The sequence below is a fragment of the Narcine bancroftii genome, chromosome 6, assembly GCF_036971445.1.
Source record: "Narcine bancroftii isolate sNarBan1 chromosome 6, sNarBan1.hap1, whole genome shotgun sequence".
Classification (NCBI taxonomy): Eukaryota; Metazoa; Chordata; class Chondrichthyes; order Torpediniformes; family Narcinidae; genus Narcine; species Narcine bancroftii.
The window spans coordinates 200,157,798-200,169,963 of record NC_091474.1 but is presented as its reverse complement, the minus strand read 5'-3'; the positions used below and the strand labels follow the sequence as shown (position 1 = coordinate 200,169,963).

Below are 12,166 nucleotides of genomic sequence, written 5' to 3'. Positions count from 1 at the left end.
TACAATCCAATTTTTATCCACACAGCCAAGGATCCACTGATCCCATGCCTCATGACTTTCTGGATGAGTCTATCATGGGGGATCTTTTCAAATGCTTTGCTAAAATCCATATAGAGCACATCTACCAACTTACCCTCATCAATTTATTTTGTTACTTCCTAAAGATAACTCAATTAGGCTCATGAAGTATGACCTTTCCTTCACAAAGCCATGCTGACTGTCCTTGAGTAGACTGTAGTTCTCCAAATGGTTATGGATCCTATCCTTCAGAATCCTCTCCAATAGTTTGCACATCTGTGATGTCAGACTCGTCGGCCTGTAATTCCCAGGATTCTCCCCATTACCTTTTTTAAACAAGCGGACTACATTTGCCATTCTCCAAACTCCAGCACCTCTTCTGCAGCCAAAGAGGATTCAAAGATCATAACTACTACTCCAGCTATCTTTTCTCTCACTTTCCACAGAGGCCTTGGGTTTAGCGCATCTGGCCCCAGGGACTTATCAATCTTGATGTTTTTAAGAATATCCCACACTTCCACTTCCTTAATCTCAACAGTGAGCAGCGTACAGGCCTGATCAATTTCGACCTCACCCTGATCAAGCTTCTTTTCTCTTGTGAATGATGAAGCAAAGTATTCATATATGACCTCCCCAAACTTTGTCACCTCCAGGCACATGTTGCCTTCTTTATCTTTTAGTGGGTCCACCTTCATTCTCATCGTCCTTCTGTTTTTCACATACACATAGAACACCTTGTGATTCTCTTAATCCTTCATGCCAAGGCCTTCTTATTCCCCATTTTGAGTTCTTCTATGTCCTTTCTTAAGTTCCTTCCTGGCTTCTATATATTTCTCACGTGTCCTTTCTGTTTCCTGCTTCCTATATCTAATATATGCTTCCTTCTTCCTCTTGACTAGATATCTCACCTGTTTCGTCAGCCACGGTTCCCTTTTCTGACCAGCTTTTCCTTGTCCCAGTGGGACAAATCTATCCTGAACCCTGCCAAAGTAGTCACTAAACTTCCTCCGCATTACTTCTGTGCTTTCACCCTTAAACATCGGTCTCCAATTTATTCTCGCTTGTTCTTGCCTCATTCCTTCATTGTTAGCCCCTCTGCAGTTAAGCACTTTCCCATTTTGTATGTTTTTATCCTTTTCCATAATAATGCTGGAGCTAAGGGAGTTGTGGTCACTCTCACCAAAATGCTTCCCTCCCCCCTCCCCCCCACTGCCCCAAGGTCCGTCACCTGACCAGGTTCATAACCAGAACCAGAAACCGCATGGCCTCTCCTCTTGTCGGCCGGTCCTCATACTGTGTCAGGCATCTTTCCTGAACACACCTGACAAATTCAGCCCCATCCAATCCCTCTTGCAGTCATGAGGTGCCAGTCAATATTAGGGAAATTGAAATCACCCACAAATACAACTTTGTATTTCTTGCACCATTTCAAAATCTTCCTGCATGTTCTCCCTGTAACTATGTGTGTCTCCTGTAGGTGAAATATGAGGGTTGATCGATATTAGTGCTCCCCTTTTCAGTTCATTTTCATTTGAGTGGGACTGTCACCTTAAGAGAACAAATCAAGATGCAAACCTGCAAGCTTTGGAGACTGACTGTGGGCTGACAGGCTGTGTTCAGCATGTACTCAAATTTGCTATTTCTGATGAGAGAGGAAGGTCCTGGAACACAAGTTAAAGAAATAGTACATTATTTGATCAGCAGCCATTGTAAGGAAGCAGCACTTGGAGAAGCTTCTCTTTGAAGGGATACTGTGCTGAAAAGTCCAAAAGGTAGTCAGTTTAACCGCTACCGCGTCCTGAACATTTTCTTTGTTCATCTTGGGCCCGTCAGGGTCACCACTGCGGTTGTTCAGTGGTGAACTAAACTCATCATCTTTATAGTTGAGTTAAGACACTGATGCACATTTTAAAAACACCCTCGGTCCCAAGGGTCTTCGTAAAGCTCAGGCTGGAAATTACGTCATCCCTAACAGTTGGCAGCAAGCCCGATACTTCAGGGCTTCCTGTTCTTGCCAACTCAAACCTCTGTGAGCCAGTTTGATGTATAGCATGGTTCAGCCCACTACAATAAAACTATTTATTTATTTGAATGTTTATTTATTTATTCCTTCAATATACTTTTGAGTCATTGCTTTATTGGACAGAGCAACAAGCTGTATGCAGAAGGATATCTTGTACCGAAGTAGGCTTAATAATTTGATTTCAGCCTTTTTATTTATTAGAAGTTTACTAACCAAAAGGTTTCTATGAAATAAAAGTTCAGACAGAATATAAAAAAGAAAAAAAAAATGACTAAAAGAAAAGTAATAAAGTACAATACAATATAGTAAAACCCATGTTACCCAGAATTCAAGCAACCAGCAAAAAAATAGTGGAAAATGAATAGTTTAAAAATGCCTTGCTGTTATTTTTTTAATCATGCAACATGCAATCTCAAGCAAATGGAGAATTGACTTATCCGGCATCTACCAATCCTCATATCTGCTAGATACCAGTGGTTTTACTCGATTAGGAAAATACCAGAAAAGGAAAAGTACCATATAAAACTAGCTGGAAATATAAAAACAGATAATAAAATATCCATAGACATTTAAAAGGAGAATTAACAAAGTGAATTTTGATGCTATGGAAAAGTGGTGTGGAGAATTAATGATTCAAACAGGTTCAGTGTGGCCCCATTATAAAATGTTATCACGATAAAAGCGGGGCTGTGCTAAATTGGCACGGTTGGCATAGTGGTTAGATCAGTGCCTTTACAGCACCAGCCATCGGGACCAGTGTTCGAATCCCATGCTGTCTGTAAGGAGTTTGTACATTCTACCCATTCTGCATGGGGTTTCCCCGGGGGATCCAGTTTCCTCCCACCCTTCAAAACGTATCAGAGATGTTGGTTAATTGGATGTAAACTGGCGGCACAGACTTATGGCCGAAAAGACCTGTTACCAAATAAAATATAATATACAAATATAATATACAAATGTGCTGGAGACACTCAGCAGGTGTCAAACTAAGTCAATCAGCATTCAAACTGAGCCAATGTTGAGCTAACTTCCTAAAATACCTTTATTCTTGCCATTTTTGCCTGCTTAGCTTCTGGCAAGTAAATTTGAATTAAAGAATTCAACAAATAAATCATTAATACAATATAAATTATAACACAAGTTAATTTTTAGTAAATCTTTTTAGTAAACAAAACAACAAATAAAACATTTAAGAATATTAGAAATCATCATTTAGAGTTTGTTTCTTTAAAAAGTGATATAACTCACCAAAATACTTTTCAGTTCAGGAAATAGCAAAAAAAAAAGGACCAATGACTCACTCCATTATATACGAATTCACGTTAAATCGGGGCACATAAAATCAGGGTTTCACTGGATTATTATGCATGATAGGAATATGGATAAGATTCTAAAAATATCTGTAAATTAGGAATTAGAAGAGAATATAGGAATATTACTAGCATCAGGCCACTGCAAGTTGACAAGTCTCTTGATCCCAATGAAGTTAGAGAGGCATTGGATAATAATGTAATTTATTTCCGTGACAAGAATATTTTTTTTACTTCTTTGCCAAACCGTTTTGGTTTTGGTAGTGGAATTCGATTTTCTTTTAAAATAAAATATTACTATAATATAATTTGTTTGATTAAGAATGTGATGAAATAATATGATTTGAGTGTAGTCTATTCTGTACTTTTCTGTTTTTAGACTTTTAATATGTATTTTTTTTAGATGTGGAATTTCAAATTCAATAAAAATATTGAAAAAGTAAAAGAACTTAAAGGAAATTACTGGGAGGTTATGAATAATTGATTTTATATATGTTCCAAGATTCCAAAATTGGTTCACATTCCTTTGAATTGTAAACTTCCAGAAATAGTTTATGTCTTAAACAATGAGGGAGATAAAAATTACAGCCCATTTAACTTTTAACATTGATTATTACAGTATGTTAAAAACTATTATTAAAAACATAATAGCAGAAATGTGAAAAATTCCAGGAAATCAAGCAAAGAGAAAACATGTTTGACTATATTTTTGGGATTATTTTGGAAATGTAAGGTATGTTATGGACAAAGCAGAACTGATGGATGTACAGGGTATTGCATTTACCTTTCCTGATGGAATTCAAAATGGTGACACAGCAAAGTTATTTCAGAAAATCAAAGCTCCGGGTGTGAATAAAACACTGGCTAGCTAATAGGAATAAGAAAACAGGTGCTTCTACCTCCTTTGCTTGTTGATAAGATGAAATGAGTGGTTTGGGGCCACAATTCTGTTTTAGCATTTACATTATTATCCAAATGGTGAGAGTTTCTTATATGGGTTTCTTGGAGAAAAAAACACAATATCTGCTTTTAATTGTCTAAGATGTGCCATATATCTGCGCCTCTTAATTTCTCCATTCAGACCCTTAACATTCCATGAAACTATGTTAATTGGAGCCAACGTCTGATCAATAAAATTATTTATGCAAAAAGCATCTATTCCAGTCATCCCCGTCCAGCTCCAGGGACCAACACCTTGGATCCACACCATATCAGAAAATCAGAGAAATATGAAAGAAAGGTAACCTTCCAAATTAAATAAGTCCTTAATGGACTTCCAGCCCTCCCAAATCTGATGATCCCCAACCCCAGTTGGGATCAACTCATAGAGCAAAAAAAAACATAGGGGTTACTTTTAATAATTTCTACTCATAGATCTGACCTGCTGAGTTCCTCCAGCAATTCTTTGTTTAAACAATAAAGAGCCATGAGACTTTGAAAGAAAATTATTTTAAATTGCACTTTGTTAATGGCATTTCATATTATAAATCTGTATTTAGAATACAAGGTATCAGAAAACAAAACAATCCTGTTTTATTAATAAACGATGATGGATATGAGACACAGGATGTTGTTGCTGTTCCATTCCAGGGAGTGAAGGTGTTATGGAATTTGAGAGGCTTTCTATCTTAGTGAGGAAAGAAAATCCAGGTGAGTATCTATTTCAAGCCCATCAAATTTGAAAATTGTTAAAGAGGAGAAAAGGGGTGCCAATCATTTAATGTTGGCTATTCTAACCTTGATTGGAGCTTGACCCCTCTCCAGAAATGTAAAAATAAACACAGAAATGCTGAAGGAACTGAGCTAGTCTTGCAGCTTTCATTGGAGGTGAAAATATATATTACTGACTTTCTGGGTCTGAGCTCTTCTAGAATCGGTAATATATATTTACCTCCTAACAATGCTGCAAGACTGGCTGAGTTCTTGAGCATTTCTGTGTGTTTTTACTACAATCACAGCATCTGCAGACATTCATGTTTTACACTGCCCTTAGAATGTACCTACTTAAACTATTTCACATGAGCAGTAGCATTTAAGGCGCAGACAAAGAATGGTTGGAGGAACTCAAGAGGTTGAAGTGGCCAGTCAGTGTTTTGAGTAAGACCCTTTACCAATCACAAAACTCAAAACGGTCAACCAGTTTACCTATCTCAGCTGCACCATTTCATCAGATGCAAGGATCGACAATGAGATAGACAACAGACTCGCCAAGGCAAATAGCGCCTTTGGAAGACTACACAAAAGAGTCTGGAAAAACAACCAACTGAAAAACCTCACAAAGATAAGCGTATACAGAGCCGTCATCATACCCACACTCCTGTTCGGCTCCAAATCATGGGTCCTCTACCGGCATCACCTACGGCTCCGAGAACACTTCCACCAGCGTTGTCTCCGCTCTATCCTCAACATCCATTGGAGTGCTTTCATCCCTAACGTCGAAGTACTCGAGATGGCAGAGGTCGACAGCATCGAGTCCACGCTGCTGAAGATCCAGCTGCGCTGGGTGGGTCACGTCTCCAGAATGGAGGACCATCGCCTTCCCAAGATCGTGTTATATGGCGAGCTCTCCACTGGCCACCGTGACAGAGGTGCACCAAAGAAAAGGTACAAGGACTGCCTAAAGAAATCTCTTGGTGCCTGCCACATTGACCACCGCCAGTGGGCTGATATCGCCTCAAACCGTGCATCTTGGCGCCTCACAGTTTGACGGGCAGCAACCTCCTTTGAAGAAGACCGCAGAGCCCACCTCACTGACAAAAGGCAAAGGAGGAAAAACCCAACACCCAACCCCAACCAACCAATTTTCCCCTGCAGCCGCTGTAACCGTGTCTGCCTGTCCCGCATCGGACTTGTCAGCCACAAACGAGCCTGCAGCTGACGTGGACTTTTACCCCATCCATAAATCTTCGTCTGCGAAGCCAAGACAAAGAAAGAGTAAGCAATAAAGGAAAAAAAAAACAGGTTAAGCCTGGCTCTGTTTTGGCCCATAAATATTGTAAGAATGCTTCAGATGCCAGCTTACCCTTAAACAAGAGAGCTGGAAATCAAGTGGAATTCTAGCTATTGCTTGGCATGGCAATATCAATGCATTTGACAATGGAAATTGAACATAAATTTATATCTTTGTTTTCTCAAAAGGAGAGATAGTAATTTAAACAACACTGTTGGGTAAGGTGTAGAATGATGCCAATAATTTCTTTGCAGGAAGGGCACGTGAAAGAAATTATCAATCTATGTATTTAATTACCTCATGGCAGAATGTTAAATAAAATCTTCAATTTATTTTTGGTGGAACTCAAAGCATCTTTTAAAATAATTTTATTTGAGATGTGCTATACTTCCCCCCACCCCCCATCCCATGCACCCAACCCCCTCCACCCCTGCCTTAGGACACCATTCACATTAGATCATATTCTTATTCATTATGAATCATAAATAATATGGATGTTCTGCTCCCAACTGATGGGAAAATTTAAAATCCAAAATGATACAAAAAAAACAAGTATAGTTAATGTACAGTTAAGTTCCAAAAAAGACACATCCATCCATAGGTAATCGGAGAGAGAAATGTACAGCTACAAAAGATGGGAAATGCAGTGATTTAAACACAATGTTTGGAGGCTAATTAAATGAACATCACAATAATAGGCCTAGGTGTGCGTGGGTAAAGGCCCTGTAACACTCTCAGGTGCAGACAAAATATTCCTTGGCAGGGCTTTGAGGAAGAACAATGAGATTATCTTCTATGAACCATTTGTGCAGTCCCTCTGATCGTTATCCTCCAGCTGTTTGCAAACATACTTAATGTTCTGTTTCCTATTTTACAATTGCTGCTCCCATTAGAACAGGTTCAATTGCTTTGATCCACCTTGAAGTTTGCAGTCAGGAGAAATGGTCAACAGCAAAACGTTCTCCCTTCCCATCTCCTTTTCTTTTCTATTCCCCTCTCTGTTTCTTTTACAGATAAGGGTTTGAGCTGAAACCTGTCAATGGTTAAAGGATTGTCTAGTTTTGCTGAAAGAATGAATTAGCTCAGGATCAAAAAAAAGGTGCCAAGATTATCGGCAAATTTTCTCTGCCCAAGAGGATGGTTGAGGAGATGGTGAAATTAATGTGGTGAGATCAAGGATAATGGTGTCCATCAATGTCATATTTGGGATTTGAAGATCCTTTATGCATGTGGACCAGAATGTAAATCAAGAAAAGGGCCAAAAGATTGACTGGGCATCAACTAGGCACAATAAAAGAGGTAGAGTTAAAAACTGGCTATTGTTGGTGATATTCTTTATCTTATTAAATAGGTTAAAATGGAAAACAGTCAGAAAAGTCCAAACAGAAAACAGACAACAAAGGATGTTCAGGTGAGGCTAAGATTTACATGCATCTCCTCCAACATCATCTTTTACACTTAATACTTTTGTTATGGCCTGCTTTACAATGGCGAGCACTTGAAGACGGTTTAGCAGATTATCTGCACTCTCTCCATAAAAGCCATTCTGAGCTTTGCACTCCTCTTCCAATTCCCACACTTACCTGTCTATCCTTGGCCTACCCCCCTGCCAGAGAGAGGCCCAGTGTAATGTCTCATATTCCACCTGGGTAATCTACTGCCAAATGGCATGAACACTGAATTTTTCAATTTTGATAATGATTTCAACCCCCGTCTTTTTATTTCCTCTCCTCACCCCTTTCCATTTTTGCTCCTTTCCCACCCACTCCCACCAGTCACATCTCCCTTCTTTTGTTCCATCTGTTTCCATCCCTCTTTCCGCTTCTGGGTTGTTCCCCACTCCCAACCTCCAGTTCTATCTTGTCTCTCATTGTCACCTCTTCCTGTCAGATTCCAGCACTGGTTACCCTTCTCTCCATTGATTACCTCACTTCACCTGGTGGCTCTCTTTGCTCACACTGACACCTGTGTTTCTCTTGCCTCTCTTTCCTTTTTTCTGCCACCTGCCAATTAACATCAATTCAATTCACTTCAATACACCTATTGCCACAGCAGGTCAACAGTGGATGCCATCTCACTGGCCCTCAACTCTACATTAGATTATCTGGACCACACGAATATGCACTTCAGGCTATAGTTCACTGACTGGAGCTTGACATTTAACACCATCACATCAAAAAATAACAATTAGCAAACTCAGGGAACTGGATTCTCTTATCTTTATGCAACTGGCTCCTCGATTTCCTCATTGGCAAAGCACAATTAGCACAGATTGACAACATCACCTTACCATTGGTTACCTCAAGGCTGCAAATACTACTCCCTCTACAATGATCATTACACAGCCAAGTTCAGTTCCAATGCAATCTATATATTGCTGAATAAGGATGAGTTGGAATGTGGAATGGAGATTGAGAGTTATGGTTGTGTGATGCCAGAACAATCTTTCTCTCAACATCACCAATACCAAAGGGTTTTTTGTGGACTTTAGAAAATGGAGGCTGAGGAACCATGTACCTGCCCTCATTGATGGGATGAATGACAGTGAAGAGGGTTAGTACCTTTAAGTTCCTGGAAGTGCACAGAATATCTCCTGGAGTTAGCACACCAATGCAACTGTGAAGAAGGCTACACCAACCAACCCCTTTTCTTTTAAAGGAGTCTAATGAGATTTGGCATGTTATCGAATAATCTATCAAACTTATACCACTGTAATGTGAAAAAAAGTACACTAACTGGTCATATCACAACACCCTAATTCATCCCAAGTGCCCAGGAGAAGTCTGCAGAGTGACATACCAACACAGTCACTGACCTCATATTCATTGAAGACAGCAATGTTTCACTGGCTCAGTCTGCATGTACTTGAAGTGGGTTGTTAAGAAAAGGGGCTTTGATCCACCTCTATCCATATTACAAAGCCATCCATGCATAAATAGATTTCACCATACAGAAAAGTGCTTTGATAGCCAACAAAATCTCAATTCCATGCTGTACCACCTGACAATATATCCACCACCATCACTGTGAAGAAGGTACCCTGTAGGCCCTCTTTAAATCCTTTTCCTTTCACCTTAAATCTAAGCCCTCTCATTTTCAACTCGCCTATCCTGGGAAAAAAATACAATAACTCTTTACCTGGAGTATGTCCCTTATGATTCATAAAACTCCAAACGGGGTCTCCAACAAAATTCCCAGTGAAACATTAAAAACAAATGGTCCTGCTATCCTTCTCATGAATCTTTTTTGCATCCTTTATTGTTTAATATCTTTTACAGATTCAGATTTCAGATGTCAGAGTACATACATGACATCACATACAGCCCTGAGATTCCTTTTTCCTGTGAGCATGGCAGAATTACCACTAATTGATAGTGCAAAAAATAAACTACACAGCATGAACATGTAAACAATTGAAAGAACTGTAAATAGATAATAAATGTAAACAAACTGTGTAACACAGATAGAACAAAAGAAAATCAATCAAGTGCAGAGTCCTTAAATAAGTCTTTGATTGAATTTGTCATTGAAGAGTCTGATGGTGGAAGTGTAGCAGCTGTTCTTGAACCTGGTGGCGTGAGTCTTGTGGCACCTATATCTCTTGGCTGATGGCAGCAGTGAGAACAGAGTGTATGCTGAGTGGTGTGGGTCTTTGATGATTGCTGCTGCCCTCCGACAGCAGTGTCCGCTGTAGATGTACTCAATAGAGGGGAGGATTTTTCCTGTGGTGTCCTGGGCTATGTTAATTGCCTTTAGGAGGGCTTTATGCTCAGGGGTATCCTCATATTAGACCATGATGCAGTACACTTTCCATCGCGCCTCTTAGAGATTTGCAAAGGTTTCTGGTGTCATACCAAACTTCTGCAAACCCTTAAGGAAGTAGAGATGCTGATGTACTTCACAATGCTATTGGTGCATTGGGTCCTCTGATATACAGTGACTCACAAGATCCTAAATTTGCTGACCCTCTCCATCACAGGATCACAGGATTGTAGACTCTGGCTTTCCCTTCCTGAAGTCATTAATCTTTTCCTTAGTTTTCGTGACATTGAGCGCAGGGTCATTGTAGGTGCACCATTCAGTCAGGTTTTCAATCTCCATCCTGGATGCTGGCTCATCCCCTTCCTTTACAAAACCCACTACCATGGGATCATCAGCAAGTTAGTAGATGGTGTTATTGTCGAACCAAGCCACAGAGTCATAGGTGTAAAGTAGAGCAGTGGGATAAGAACACCCAGTTATCTTTCTGATAGGTGGGTGGCCAGAACTGTGTATAATGCTCCGTTTTATCTTACCAACATTTTGTACAGTTGTAACATGACGTCATGACTTCTCGATTCAATTCTCTGACAGATGAAGGCAAGTATGCCAAACCACCTTCTTCCTGAATTAACATGACCTGACAAGTATACCAAACTACCTTCTTCCTGAATTAACATGACCTGACAAATGATTAAACCAGGATGGTTGCAAGTCCATCGTTGAACATGAACACCAGGGGTAAGGAGTGAGGTTAGAAGTTTGGTGAACTCAGGATGGACAAGGCAAGCTGAGTTGACAATTGATACAATTAAGATTGCAAAGTGATTAGTAGAAATAGAGAAAATAAACATGTCTGTCTTGCAATATTTTCTGGATTTTATTTTAATAAATTGTGGGTTTACACACAGGTCAAGTTGTAGAGAAAAAAACTCTGTAGTTGTTTGACTGATAGGTCAATTATTAAGTTGGACAGAAGGTGTTAAAATTCACAAGGGTGTACGTTTGGTCCCAATAGAATGCATTAAATGTACAAACATTTGAGTATGTGCATTGGTCTTCCCTTCCAGGTAGTGGTATCAACGAAGTTAATACAATTTATGCCAATATTAATTATTATTGTTTGAAAATATTAAATTAAGTTAATTTTATCATATTCACAATGTTTTAATTTATTTTCACTGAGTTTTAACTGATTTGCTCACAGTTTCACAGTTATTTCAAAATTAGGAATGATGAGGAACTGACCTGTTTTTTAAAAAAAGAATGACCTTGCAAGGTGTGATGAAGTAAATTTGCCTAAAGTGCATTTCACACACAGAATACATTTAGAAATTGAACTGCCATCAACAGAAAGAGACTGAAGTTTTGTCAGAAGAGTACTGTGAAACGCATGGAATATTCAAAATTTTTAATACATCAGGGAGAATGTAGCATTGAGAATTTAATCTTTGATGGTTTGAGGATATTTTCAATGATAATAGAGAATGTAATACATTCTGTCACACCTTACTTGGAGGAGTACAGCCTAGGAAGTCACAGATGCCTGGCAAATAATTTTCCATCCAATGAGTCTCTGACTTCTCTCCGCATCACTACACACAAGGAGATCACAGATAGAGCAGGGACATTCTATTTGAGTTATTATTTTTTTCTCCAAGTTTATGCTTTGCTTTATAAATGTTCTGGATGTAAGAAGGTAATTCAAGTAACACCCTGGCAGAAATATGCCAGAAATTAGTTGCAGTGCCTTCTCCAGTGTGTAGAACTAACTGCATTAGAAATGCCCTCCTCATTTGGCTGAATTTTTCATTTCAAAAAAGAACTTGGTGGCATGTTAGGCCTGCACACTAATTGTCACTGATCTACTCTGCAAAATGCCTGGTGCTAAAAGTATACATTTTAACAGACACCATATTTACTTTCAACAGGGAAAATGATACAACTGGAAAGATTGCAGAGAAATGAAGTACAGTATAATTTTTGAGATTTAAGTATTGAAGTTATTTTTTCATTTTTTCCTCATTATAGCTTTAAGATACTTGAAACTTTTTGTTAAACAATTAGTATGATAAATATCAGTGATAGAAGGGCCGTTTGGAATTC

At 39.0% G+C, this 12,166-nt stretch overlaps 1 long non-coding RNA gene across 1 annotated transcript in view; it reads left to right on the top strand.

Annotated features, from left to right (window-relative positions):
• Positions 1-10,911, top strand: part of LOC138737721 (uncharacterized) — a 42,238-nt gene extending 31,327 nt beyond the window's left edge. Inside the window, exons 2-3 of the long non-coding RNA XR_011341172.1 lie at positions 7,653-7,712; positions 10,655-10,911. This is a non-coding gene — a long non-coding RNA (uncharacterized lncRNA). The remainder of the gene's footprint in view (positions 1-7,652; positions 7,713-10,654) is intronic.
• Positions 10,912-12,166: the final 1,255 nt, after the last annotated feature.